Source organism: Taeniopygia guttata, chromosome 3 (genome assembly GCF_048771995.1).
Source record: "Taeniopygia guttata chromosome 3, bTaeGut7.mat, whole genome shotgun sequence".
NCBI classification, from domain to species: domain Eukaryota; kingdom Metazoa; phylum Chordata; class Aves; order Passeriformes; family Estrildidae; genus Taeniopygia; species Taeniopygia guttata.
Window position 1 is genome coordinate 26,822,024 of NC_133027.1, and position 14,298 is coordinate 26,836,321.

Consider the following 14,298-nt stretch of genomic DNA (forward strand, 5'->3'; position numbering starts at 1 on the left):
GTCCTGTCGAGCCTGAGTTGCCCTGTGATTCTGCAGAAAGGCTGAATCCAGGTAGAAGCTCGTGTTTGTGAGAGCCAGCCACTAGAGGGAGACAAGATAGTATGGAATAAACAAATGTAATGTATAGATGTAAATTAGAGGTGTTTGTGCTCTAATGTGTTGTAAATCTATACAGTTACATTATTTAAAAAGCCCTTTGTATTTAAGTGAAAGTAAAAGTAGGTACTTGGCAATCTTCAGGTCAGTGTTTTTAAGCATATACAACTACCCCCAGGGCAGTTTATAATGCTTGGATGATATGGTGGTTCTTTACAACAACCTCCACCCGCTCAAATCCTCAAGAATATTTTCTCTATTAGTCCGTTGGTTATGTTTGCGTTTGGTATTTTACTTAATCATTTCTTAGAGATTTGTTGGTGGTTTTGCTCTTAGATTTTTTTTCTTACTTGCCCCCTTTATATTGGGTATTGCTGGCTGCTACTTTAGGAAAGTTTTGATTCATAAATCAGAAAAGGATCTTTATTCTCTCATATTTTTAATTATAATTCTCTAATTGAATGTTATCTGCTATTTTAATTCTTTAATTATTTAAACTTTACAAATCTGCAGGCTAGAATGACATTTTGGACAGCAAGCTACAATCTTTAACATCTAAGAGGTAAAGGTAAAATTGAAATGCCTCTATATAGATTAAAATCTCATTAAAAAAAAAAATTGTACATTAGTACTAGTGTAATGTAAATAGATGGCCAGGCTTGCATTCTCCTGAGATGTATAAAGACTGAAATAGAACTTCAAGAAGGTGTTGTTTTTTCTTCTAGGATATATAAAACAAAATTGTAATAAAAGTGGAGCATATATTGACAGTAAGATCTTATTTCCTGAATTCTGAAGTGAAGGACTGTGTCATGGTAACAAAGTGTTAATATAGTCAAGAATGTTGTTATTGCTTTCATGGGTTATCAGGGGCCTAGATATTCACATTATTGATTAAATTGTGGTTTTGTGTTAAACTTATCATAAAATCACAAAGTTTTTTTTCCTTCCACCAATACTAAAAATTAGCTTCAGTAGAACCACTTACTACGTGTATTTATCTTCAATTATTTGGAATTTATGATTTCATGCTCTAGTTGTAGTAAAATAGAACTTTAAAGATTTTGAGTAGAATTTTAAAGATTTTGAGTGAATAATTTTTATTATGTTTTGACACAATTGCATTCCATTCATAACATTATTTTATTTTGAATGGTGATACTTATGTAATATAACTATGTTTCAAACAGTATGTGTCAAAATGTATTTTGTATTCTACAAAGTTAGCTCTTGAAGTTTCTTTAATAACAGGCTTAAAGCAATTTAATTGTCAGAAGAAACATGAAAATGTGTTTTTCATTTGTATGACTCATTTTTATCCCCAAATGTACTGTTTAATTTACATTAAATCTTTTCTTTCAATGCAAGTTCAAAGCAAAATACAGTAATGTGCAGTTGTTAGGGGTCTCAAGACAGTTAGTAGATGATCCAAGGCCTACATACTAGGCATGTAGGCTTGAACTAAAAATTAATATTTAATTTGAATTTTAACCCCAAAGGCAAAAGATCCAGGTAAAGAAAAGAAAGCCAAGTCTATGAAATCAGAGTATTTGTGCATAACTGCAATAGGATTCAACTAAGATATTGAGCTATATGTTGAGATGGTTATTAGGAATTGAACAGCCTCTGAGAGAGTGATACACTGAAGACCAAGTTAAAAAATTCTTCCTGTTAGTTTCCAGAAATCAGCTTAATATCAGTAAGTCAAATATCAGGAGATCTACTCCTTTCATATAACTTCCTCAGTGTTTTTTTTCACATACAAATGGCAGCCTGGAGGAGGAGAGGTGTGTTGTTCAAATGGGACATAACTGTTTTTGTAGGTGATGTTCACATGAAGACAGATGGCTGCTGAAATCAGTGAGCTGCCTTGATCCTGGCTGAAGAGGATAGTCTGGGGCCCTTTATATTTTAATAAGCAATATGCAGAAGAGGTGTTTTGAGTTAATTTGTTTTACAGAAAAAAATATACCGTCAGGCAGGAGAATTAAAAGCATGACATCAGGCTGTAAATACATGGATTGCTGGTGTTATATTTAAGTCAAGCTGAATTAGTAATATTCTTGTTGTTGTATCTGGAAAAAGATTTTGATTTATTTTCCTTTGGCTACTGTAGTTTGCTAATTAGCAGTGAGGAATAAGACTAAAATAACTGAAAATCCTGAGGGCTTATGTTGTGGGCAGCTATTGTTCTTCACCATTTGGTTCCATATGAATAGCTGGAGCTAAGCCTGACAAGTAGGATTTTCTTGAAAAGCCTCTGTCATCTGGCCATGGAGTTTAGAATCATAGAATCATAAAATTTTAATATCTTTCTTTAGCTGAATGAAAATAAGCTTCAGTTGCCATTAAAATTGGGTTGTTTTTGGCTTTATAGCTATCACAATATGTTTGTTAAGTCTGTGCAAGATTCTTGCTGTCATATATTATTATCTAAAGTTATGTTTTACAGGTGGGAATTTGTCCTCTGTTTCCTTTATGTCCTGTGTGTCCTGGACACATTTACCTATGCTTGCTAGCATTCTGTTCCCTTTTCTTGTGGGGTGCTTCAGAATTTTGAAAGCTCATCGGATTCTTGTTGGTGGATTACTGACACACTGGTCTGCATGGTTTGGTTTTGTCAAATTCGTACCCATTGACTACAGCAGTAGGAAGGAGATCTGTAATGGATTCTGAAGTGAGAGGACTGAGAAAGCACGCTCACTGGGGCTGCATTTGATTGTATTCCAAGGAGGAGAGTACCTAGGGACATGCCTTAGTGGGGGACTTAGCAGTGTTAAATTTGTGGTTGGATTCAATCTTGAAGGTCTTTTCTAACATAAATGATTCTATGTTTTTGTGATCATAGTTCAATAACTTCTTGCAGAGTCCTGTTAAATTCTGCCAGACCATAGGAAGGAACTGGGACAAGATTCCTCACTTGCTGTATCAGAAGTAGAGATGATTAGCAATGCCCGTAAAGATATAACTGTGGCCAGAGGGAAGTCCCTATTAGCATTGTCAAGTTACTTGTGTTTAGTCTTGTGTACACAGTGATTTTGGAAAGACAGCAGAAAATCATCTACAGCTCATCTAATCAGAGCTAGAGATAGCTGTTTTTTTCCTATTTAATTAAGCATCGTGAGATCAAATCAAAATTGTTTGAAGTTGTTTGCATCAGATAATGAGTTTTATTAGGACTTAGATATAAATAATCATATGGAATTGCTGTCATTAAAATAACATGCCATGTTGTATTTGTGGATGTTGCTGCCTGATGTGATTAATAGTACAAGTATTACAAAGAAGTTGATAACCATTTCTGCTTTCCTGAAGGATAAAAAATTATGACTGCTGCAAAGAGATTTACCAGTAACATCTACATTGTTCACAGTTCTCACACAAATATATTTGTAGGTATTGCTGCTCTAACCTCTTTACTAAACAAAGAAATACAGACTTTTTCTGTGGCTGTTTCTCTTCTAGTTTGTTTTACTTTTGGTTCCAAATTAGACAAGTAAACAAAGCACATCATAATTATGGTTGACACATAAGAAGTCAGATGATGAAAAATCAGATGTGAATATAAGAGTGCATGTTCCACTTATTTCAGGAAAGTAAGATGAAAGTAATTTTTTTCTCACCATTTCTGCCCATATGCTATATAGGTAATCAACACTGAAAAGGTACTGTTAACTTACAACTATGTGAACATAAATACATAAATGCACATGCACACCCTGTCCAAGGGTAGATGCTGCACTGGTTCCTTTTAGCAGGTGAATAATCTGTAACTTCACTTGATACTGTTTTCTTTCAGTTTGCATATAATTTCTTTTTTGACTGACACACTGGAAGTTCTGAGCACTAGAAGGCATAAAAACAAAGCCAACCCTTTTTTGCCTCTTACTTGTAAGAATTTATTTTAACCAGTATTGCCTGACCTTTTAAACCCAGGGTGCTTACAGGATTATCAGTGAAGTTAAGGATGCTAAGGAAGAAATATCTTTGGAACATAATTATGTTTTACTTATGCCCTGCAGCTAATGATGCATATTAAACTCAACCATATTTCTCTGTATTTCCCCCTGAAACTTTCCTTTCTCAAGCCAAAAATCATCATATCAGTGTCTTACAGTTATCTAAGCTTAGGAATATTGACAAAAATCTGTTTCACTTTCATTTTATAACTGTTTTTCTTAAGAGAGCATTTTTGTTACAGAAACTTCTAATTAAAAAAGCACCAGTTTTTGCGTAATAGATGCAAAGTCTTAAAGCAGTATTTCTTAAATGAAATGGATCTGGTATAGACCCATTATTTTTTCACCATATTTTTGTTTCATTGGTGTTGTTCCAGTGAATCCCAACTGAAGATAAGGTACTAGAAAACATTGAAGGGTATTAGACTGTTATATACATGAAGGCTATAGTGTGCACATAAATATTTGAGGAATCACAGTGGTAAATTACATTTAAAATGTAATCTCTTTCACTCCAAATTCAACCCCCTTTTCAGTTTTCCCACTTAATTCGAGTTGAAAGTGGAACTCTGCAGTCTTTGTTGTAACACCAAAGTTATGCTGGCGTTTGCCTATGATTATGCACTTTAAAGTGCTTTAATTTGTTCAGTATTTTTTTTTTTTAACCTGTTAAGAATGTTTGATTTTCAGTTTTCCTCTTCTGAATTATGTTAAAAGGGAAGATTTTGGACAGTGTTTCAGCCTGTGGCATGTCTTAGGGGTAGAGAAGTGCTCTAGCTTTAATCTCTCTTCCAGGACATAAACAGTGCTGGCATAGTTTTAATGATGTTTCACTGTGCTAGCTACCATAAAAAAAATAGGATCACTTTTTGTTGTTGCATATTAGACACAGAAATCTGCATTTAATAATCTAATGTATGAGCTGGTTGGTGATAAGGTTCTTGCAGTGAAGAGAGTGAAAGCAATAATTATCTTTCCTGTACTAAAACTAATTTAGATCAGAATCTGCTCTCTTATGACTTGTTTTATTCTCAGCAACACACATTGCTGTAGATATTACTTGATGTAGTGTCTTGTTAGAACTGCATGTATAAAAATTAATGGTGAAGCCAGACCTTTAATTTTCTAAGATTCCTTTTGTAGTTTAGACTCACTTGTCAGTCCTTGCACTTCATCATCAGTGTAGATGAACTGTACTTGTCAGAAGAGGTTTCTGTTTTATTGGCCCTTGCAGCAGCAGCAGCAAGAAAGTCATTCCATGACATTTTAAGAAAAGTAATAGATGGATTTGCCTATGTGGCTGATAAATTTCTAAGTTTAGGGATAATGAAGTATCTGAGTGTACTAAATATAGAGCTTTTAGCAGACTCTTTTGAACACCTTTTTAACCATACAGCTCTAACCATCTGCTGAAAAATGCCTGCTGCACATTGCTGCACACGCCACTTGGTAATATATTTAAGCTCTTTGGCTATTTACCCCAAGTTCTGAGACACGAGTTAGTGGTTTTTGAGATGCAAATCTTTTCATCCACATCTTTTTATTACCTTCCAGGACAAGCTGAGTGACTCAGCAGGTCTCTTCCAGTTTTGTTCCTGTGCTTTTTGAACAGAAAAGTTTTGATAGAAATTTTTAAAATCTTGATACTCTTAGTTTAAATAATGCTTTAAAATAATTTTATCAAGTATTCAGGTATCCTGGAATTGTATAAACTGTTTTCAAAAACAAAACTCAGGATTCTGAATACTTTTTTTGATAATGTCCATGTAATTGCTGTAACATCATATAGCTGTCATATTCAGTCTGTACTCAGCCAATAAATCATGGCTGTGTTTCATATTCAGTCATCCAGAAAAGCAGCATATTGTATCAAATGTGCACTCTGCTGATATATCACAATAAGCAGGATGTAAATAAAAATGTACTTTTGCTTTTAGAATTGATTTAACATTCTGCCTCCTGTCTTTGAAATCTGTTGAATCTCATGAATAAAGACAGAACAGCTCTTCATACATTATTTGTTCTACGTGCAATTTATGTTTTGGAAATTTAATATTTTGATTTAGGAAAGGGAAATGCTGATAGGGCTCAAGTATTTCAATGGTGTTACTACTTCTTGAAAGAAGGCTGGATTCTAATTTTGTATGAGATGTACAATGCTATTTAGTTGTGAAACTGAATTCCATAGAATGTGGTATGTGCTAGGCTTTTACGTCTCCTTGCATCCCCTCTTAAGTCCACTTACAAAGAAGGAAAACCAAAATGTCCTCGAATATGGGGATTTTTTGAGTTTTGGATTGTTTGTTTTTTTGTTTGTTTTCTGTTTCCCTATTTTTCTTTTGGTCACCTGCTGTACATGTAGGAGTGGAAACATGTGGTCTTTATAGCAAGTTTTGCTATTTAAATTCCAATTTATTTTGTTGTTTTTTTTTTTTTTAATTTCATATACTTAATGGAGTTAAATTTGGGTCATGAGAACTGGATCAATACTAGTGAAATCTAACAAACTTTAAAAAAAAAAGTCAATTAAAATAGTTGGGCTTCTTGTTGTACTTTGTTACCACAGTTATTTCCCTGTTTTTAGAAGTTTACAGCAGGCACTGAAAATGAGATGTGTGTTACTTTTTGTGAGACAGTTCAGAGCAGTCTAGTAGGGAGCTTCTTTATTCTTCTGTTCCCATTTTCTCTGCAGTCAAATCATCTTTTAGCCAGAAAAAACCTAAAAGGATAGGAAAATAGTCTTGTGTATTTTTGAAACAAGCTTTCTTTTGTTGAGTGCAGAAAAGCTCCTGTTGTAATTGCAGTCTAGAGTTGAAATATGTCTTGATTATAGTGCACTTTGCATAAGGTAGAATATAAAATGCTCTTTGTATGTAATCAGTTCTCTTTATTATGACAACAAGGGCTGATACCTGGTTTTCTGCACTTCTGTTTGATCATTATCTTAAAATGTGTTTTTTGTCTTTTATTATCCTGTTAATAAATACAAAAAAATCTGGTTTTGCAATAGAGTTTTTAGAGAGAGAATGCCAGTGATCTTGAGTCAAACTATGCTGTTAGGAGAGCTCCAATATCTGGTTTACTCTGTTCAAGAGGGTTAATAAACATCAACTATCCATGTACTGTTATGTGTTTCATTGCCTTGCTTTTGCCTCAAAAAAGCTAAGTGTATTTGTTTCTAGAGTAGATATAAGGAATACTTATCAGCCTGAGGAAATTTATTCATTACTTAGTCTCCTTGTAATTTTAAGAATTATTTGGGGTTTTTTTCCAATGATCAGTTTATCTAGAAAATAAATAAATTTTTTATAATTTGCAATTATACTGAGGATTTGCTGACATCTTGAAACATGTGACTGGGGCTTAATACCCTTTTGTTCTGTCACTGATCCTTGTCCAAGAGGTTTAACCATATCTCATTAAAAGGCAGGGGGTTTTGTCACAGTTGTATCAAATTTTGATAACTGTGTACTTTGGTTGAAGGGATGTTTTTCAGTCACTGAATCTCTTTGATGCTATCTTTGAAAATCTGAGGCTTAGAGTAAAATTAAAATAAAATTATAGAACATCATATGAGAGTATTCTTGTTTAAGGAATTGATAGAGCTTGAACTAGCAATAAGAAATTAGTTTTTGGACTTTGGGTCCCTGGCCAGTCTTCATCCCTCTTCTCTGTAAATCTGTATGTAATACAGGGTATTACACACAGGGTACGGTGGCATGCATGTAGGTATGAATTTCTCTCAGTTTTGATAAAGACATACTAAATTTCTTTTTTCCTTAGTATACATTCTCTTTACACTTGGATTATAAACTGCCATTATGACCAATAGAAATCTAGCCTATATAGTCAATAGCATCTAGAGAATGATTTATTTAATGAGCCTCCAGAGCAAATGGAATTGCTCCCCAGACTCCTCTGATTGCATTGACCACCATTGATGATAATGACAGATGTCTGGATTTACATGTTTGGAGTGGAATTTTATTTCTACAGATGCAGTTAGTTACTATTATCCTTCTGTTAAACTTTCTTAGTTATCAAAATAAAAATAGAGAGAGGACCCTCTCTCTCTATTTCCTCCCCCCTGCAAAATCACAGCACCCTCCCAACAAGTCACAAGTGTTAGATAATAAATTTGCTCACCATGTGCTGAGCAGTGCTCCCCCCAGTCCCTAAGCAGTGACCAGCAGCACCCACACAGCTTAGAGCAGTTTATGTACCAAGCATGATTTCTGTGGTCTGTAATATCCCTTAGCTAACTGTCCTGTCAGTTCTTCCTCCCAGCTTCTGGTGCACATCCTCACTGGCAGAGCCTGGGAAATCTGAGAAATCTTTGACTCTGAGTAAGCACTAATTATAAACAATCAAATCATCAATGTGTTGCATCATTCTCATACTAAATCCAAAACATAGTGCTGTACCAGCTACTGGAAAGAAAATTAACTTTATCCCAACTGAAACCATCAGAATAATTTAGATACAGAAAGAAATACTGCAATGTTTTGAAGTAACTAATAAAATCTTTTTTAGATGACCAAGCTTGTGCCTTCAAACATGGAGGCATAAAGCCTCCATGTTATAGAGGAGGCTTTAAGATGTGCTGTGCTGATGATTTGATGCAGTATCTTGAGGAAAAAGACAGCCTGCTGTGATTTACGTTTTACTTTTCCTTTTCAAAATCTTGGTGCACATAAATGTGTGAAAAAAATTGTGTAAATAAATTGTGTATTTAGCTAAATTATATGAAGGCAAGCTTAGACTGATGAAAATAAAAGCCTATGTTATCGAATTTTAGCTACTTCATCAGCCACACACTTTATGTTCATATGGGTAGTATACAAGGTGTTTAATATAAAAAAAAATCTGATTTTCTTATAGTAGATAAAACCATCTCCAGCACCTAGAGGTTCTTGCCTCATGTAGTTTGATATTCCTGGAACTGGAGGGGAAAAGGTTTTTTATACTGCTGCGAATTGGTCTGTGCTGACTGCTACACAATGTAGCAGTTTTCCAGCTCCGTTTTAGGTGATGTCTCTGATCTGTACCTTTGAGGTAGAAATTGGGCTACAGGATGGTAATTTAGGACGAATTTTTTTGTTGGCAGATAGAGAAGCATTTATTTGTGCTCCTCAATACAACTGTGCTTGCAAAAAGATAATCTCAAGTTGAGGTTATTTTAAGAATGAGCTTAAAAAAAGAAAAGTTGCTTGGATAAAGATATGCCAACTAAGCAGTGTCAACAGTAATGATTTGAGTGACTGCCTAGGAAATGAATGAGAAAGAGAACCAATTATTTCAGCAGATACATGACTGTGTGTGATAAATTTATGAATCTGAAGCTGTTATCTACACAGGCTCAACAATTTTTGACAGGAAATTACCCAATGACTGTTTAAAAAAAAGGTGTTAAGCCATTACTTTGAATTTTGCAGACTTGAAACTAATCAAGTGGTCAGCCAAGAAGCTAGACAAAGTTAGTGCACCATTTTGCTTAGTTAATAGACTTTAAATAAATAAATTTTCCAGTCCTATAAAGAATAGATGCATAAAATCTTACAAGAATATATAAAAGTAGTTCTGACTGAAACATGAAAGTTTTGTGTAAGTGTGAACCTAGGCATACAGGGCTTGCAAGATCTTTCAGCAAATTATTTTCTCTCCTAATATCCATGCTGAATATCAAATTAGATAACAAATTTTATGGGGCACCCAGTTATATTTACAGATAATAATCTGCAAATATGGCAAGTGATATTAGGAAGGTAGCTATGAGTGATGACATGATGCCCATTGTTCAATGACTGGAGTGGCTTGGGAATGTAATTTCTTGTAGCTCTCTTTTGAAAGTGTATTCTGTTATATCAAACTGATAATTATGGGGCAGACATGACCCATGCTTTCCTGCTCTGTCTGTTGAAAACTTTCCTGCAAAGGAGAGCATACACCTGCCAAATGGTCCTTTTGAGCTACATCCTCATTCCATATCTAAAGGTCTTGTATGCGTTTATGTGATCAGAACTTGTTGACGAAAGCTTTTCTTATCTGGATCTTTTCCTATCTAGAACTTACTATCTGAAATAATGGAATCTGGTATTAGGCTATACCAGTTGCAAATTTATAGCTTTTAGATATCTGTATCTATACCTAGCCCTTTTTATTTATACTATAATTTATAACTTTTGTATCTTCTAGTGAAGGCTGTCTAGTACAGTACGTGTGTCTTTAGTAACATTTGTTAGACAAATTAATCTGCATTACCTGATACTCATGGGAATGTACCACATAAAAGCAAAAGATAAGTTCCTTGCTACAGTACACTTACCTATACCAAGTGAACTGTCTCCCAAGCCTCCTTGCTTGTGGCTTTGGACTATTGGTTTTGTCCCACTTACCAGTACTCAGAGTTTTTTTTCTTAGAGGGAGAAGTTGCCTAAGAAAGTCTCAGTCTCACCAGGATAGCCAGGATCACCATTAGCACATTCTCTATGATACAATGGACATGCCAGTTCATCACAGCAGACACTGGTGCATAAACCCTCAGAAGTGTCCGCTTGCCAGGTCTGAAGTGCTCTGCTCATGACATCACCTGCATCCTATAGCCGTGCCTAAAGGAAAGAGAAGTCCCTAAAAAACGATGTCTTTAGTGATCAAATTAAAGCTTGGAGAGGTGAGTTGCAGTTTCTTCTAAAACAAAAATTCACACTGCTACTAAAGCCTAGACTTACACATTCCAAGATCCAAATGACAATTTTTGCTAGGGCTGCCTTTGCCTCAGCTTCTTGGCCTCAGTTCATTGCTTAAATGAGATAGATTTCTTGATCTCTTTCTCCCTTGCCAAAGCCATGGCCCATTCACCTCACACATAAATTATAAATGTGTTACAGATTCTAGAAAGCTCAGAGAGCTAAATAGAGGCAAAGTAAGTGAGATAGTCCTGATGTGGGCCATACAGTTAAAAAGTTGGAGAGAATCCTTGCTGTCAAGTGTGACCAGCAGTAGGTCATCTCAATAGTGTAATGATGTTGCTTCAGTATTACTGTTTCATGGTAACTTTGGCAGTTTCTGTTGACATTTAACACAACTGTGATGGAACGTGTAGAATATAGCGAGCTTTTCTATGAATAAATTTTTTTGGTTTGTGTTCATTTCGTCTCCGTGGAAACTGTCTTGCAGAGTACAAGGGAAATGCACTTGCTCCTGCAGCATCGTTACTGTTGAACAAGTTCATATCAGGGTTCAATTAGACCCTCAAAATCTTCAAATCACTTAATTTGAGCCTGACCTTTTACAGGTTGTTGCCATAATGCCCTTTTAATAGACTGCAGTTAGAATAGATGGTAATAGTAGTTGTGTGGATTTTTAAGCTGTTTCTCTAAAATTGTTTAAAACTAAGCAATTAGAATGATCCTGCAAACATCTACATGCATTATATGTGCTGTCTATAATTTATTTTGTTCAATGAATTTTAATTGAACCACTTCAATTTGGAGTGTTAGAATAAATAGGAAGGAACAGATCCCTCTGCCTTGTTTCTGCAGATTTCAAACATGTCGAATTTTACCTTGGTGCTTTTTCTAGCAAAACAGATTGCTCCTTGTGTTTTGGTGGTTTTTTTTTTTTTTTTTTTTTTTTTTTCTTTATGCACAACCTAGAGTAATGATATTATGATATTAGGAAAGAATGAGGCTGACTATGGAGTTTACTCCCCAGTGTACAAGAAGGCTGTTCTGCAGGGTGCATTTTATGTAATGAAATGCCCTAATTCATGACTTCTTCCCACTGAGGATGACCACACAGCCTGTCAGATATTGGCCCTGCTAAAATCCTGTTTCCTTGATTAGTGATAAGAAAAGCTGAATCACAAGGATGAGAGAGCTCTCAGTGATGTGTGTAACTGCACATGTGCCAACTTGTGCCACGTAGTTGTGTTATTCTCTGCCATCTGCCACTGCAGAAAAAGAGAATCAAACAGCATTACAAGAAAGCAGTGAGAAAATATCCAACCTGTCCCAAGGCTGTGTTGTGTTACTATGTAGCTGTTATTTCTATTTACTGCAAGAGCTGCTTCTCAGCATAAAGTAATGAGTTAGGTACTAAAAGTAATTTCTGTGGGCATTAAGGCAAGTGATGTGAAAAGTACAGCTCAAAATTTTAGTATGCAGAACTCTTAAAGAGGGGTGTTAATTTTCTAGGAAACTAAGCAGTACATCCTGAAACATTCATGATTTGCTTTACCCTTGGGAAAAAAAAATTAGTCTAACTTTATTGCTTGCTCAAATATCCTTTGTTAAAAAGACAAAATGTGCTTTAATTAATCTTTTGAAAAGGAGGCAATATTGCCAAGCTTCTGGGTAGAAGAACAGGTGGCTACAGGATCCCAGATTCCATCTTCAGTTTAACAGGTTCATGCAGGGATTGGAAATTAAAATGCAGACATCTTTGTATTTGATCTTTGCTGTTTCTCAGGAGTAGCCAGATCATTTGCAGCTCCAACAGGAGCAGCAGCAGGACTTGGCCAGCAGCTGCAGGTGCTGGTGAAGGCGTGGGGAGCTGTTCCCTGGCCCTTCCGAGTGTGAGCACACAGCCAGAGAATTCTTTCTAGTGTCGAGTTGGTAAGCCTGACTCTGTTGCTAGAAAAAGTGGCATTCATTTGCTGTTCAACCAACCAGTTCTTTTATCTCCTGTCCAAAAAAGTTGGCTAGATAGGAAGGAGTATTCCCACCTGCTTGAACCTGCCTATGGCTATGCTGAAAACTAAATGCTATTTTCTCTCTTTTCTTCCCCTTCTTACTTTTTAAAAAGTCTTTTAAAGTAAAGTCACTTTGTCAAATGCACAATATGGATTAATTAGTCAATGTTTGTTCAGAGCTTTGGATGTCTTAAGCTTTATTAGGGATGAGTGCTGAATTTTAGTCTTCTTGCATTGACCTGATTATGTGCAGCATCTTGATGGAGAAGTTTTATTTTTACTGTTTGATTCAGGTGAAATTTAGGATTTTATTCTCAAAGTTTGTGTATATTTTTATACACATTTATCATGTATATTTGCATGTTATGTTATAGAGTTTTAACTAACTATATTTTCAAAATCATTGGAAAAAAATACAATTATGTTTCTAGTTTGTTTTTGACATCTTTAGGCCAGTCAAGAGATTTCATAGGTATATTCTGAAGTACTATTTAGACATCCACAGGCCAAATAGAGAACTACTTTTATCAGTAGAAATGAGAATATTCTTGCAGTAGTAGTGTTAGCAGTGGCATGTTTGAATGATTTTTCTCAGTATATTACATTGTCTTCTATTAGTAAAATACCAGAGACAGAGTAAAAAATTAATTTAAAATTGTTTTTGAGAAGAAAACTTAAATTCTTATTGGAATTGTCTATTATTTAGATGGAGAATTTGAGAGTAATGCTATAATTTTGAATTGAGCAAGAGCAGAGTTGTTCCTTATATGTATTGTCATAGTTCTTTTTTGAGACAAAGAGACTGAAGAGGTGCAATTCTAAATTTGATGCTTCATTATTTTATCATATTTGTGTTTTTAGAACTTGAAGTATGATCTTTGAACAAATGTTCCTTGATGTTTTATAATAATTAATGCAATTTAATGAAATCTTTATATTAATTAATCTTATTCCTCTACAGATTTTATGTGACCTATTAGCATGTAAAAAAATTACAAACTCATGTAATTGAATGGTTTCCACAGGACTTATCTAAAATGATATATTGATAGCTGTGTGCTCAGCTGTAAAGATAAATGTTAGATTACATCAGTATACTTTAGAAGATTTCATTTCATTGGAGGAGTTGGTAATCTATTGGTAGACATAAGAGAAAAATCTTTTTTTATACAAGCAAAGTATACATAATTTTAGAATCTGAAGAACTGAACTTCAGTGCTGAAGCAAAGCTAGGTGTATCATTATACTTTGGGAGAAGAACATGAACCTGAGTAAAGAAATCTGAATTTTTGTTTGTTTTTCCCCCGATCACATTTGTGAAAGATTTTAAATTACCATGTTTTCTCCATTTACTAATACTGTGGGGTCCAAAATTTTGATCCTTATATCATCTTATCTTTAAAGCCATTACAGAATCAGCTGACAAGACCTTAAATCAGTGCAGTTAGACACTTCTCTTGAGTTGTGTCTGTAAAGCACCGTTATGTACAAATATGAGTTCATGTAATAAAAAACTCAAAGCTAGCAACAAGCAGCTAGGTTTTTATTTTC

The 14,298-nt window shown here is 34.7% G+C and overlaps 1 protein-coding gene across 2 annotated transcripts in view; it reads left to right on the plus strand.

Moving 5' to 3' along the window:
- Positions 1 to 14,298, plus strand: part of PRIM2 (DNA primase subunit 2) — a 90,395-nt gene that overhangs the window by 64,028 nt on the left and 12,069 nt on the right. The gene's annotated exons all lie outside the window — the stretch shown is intronic.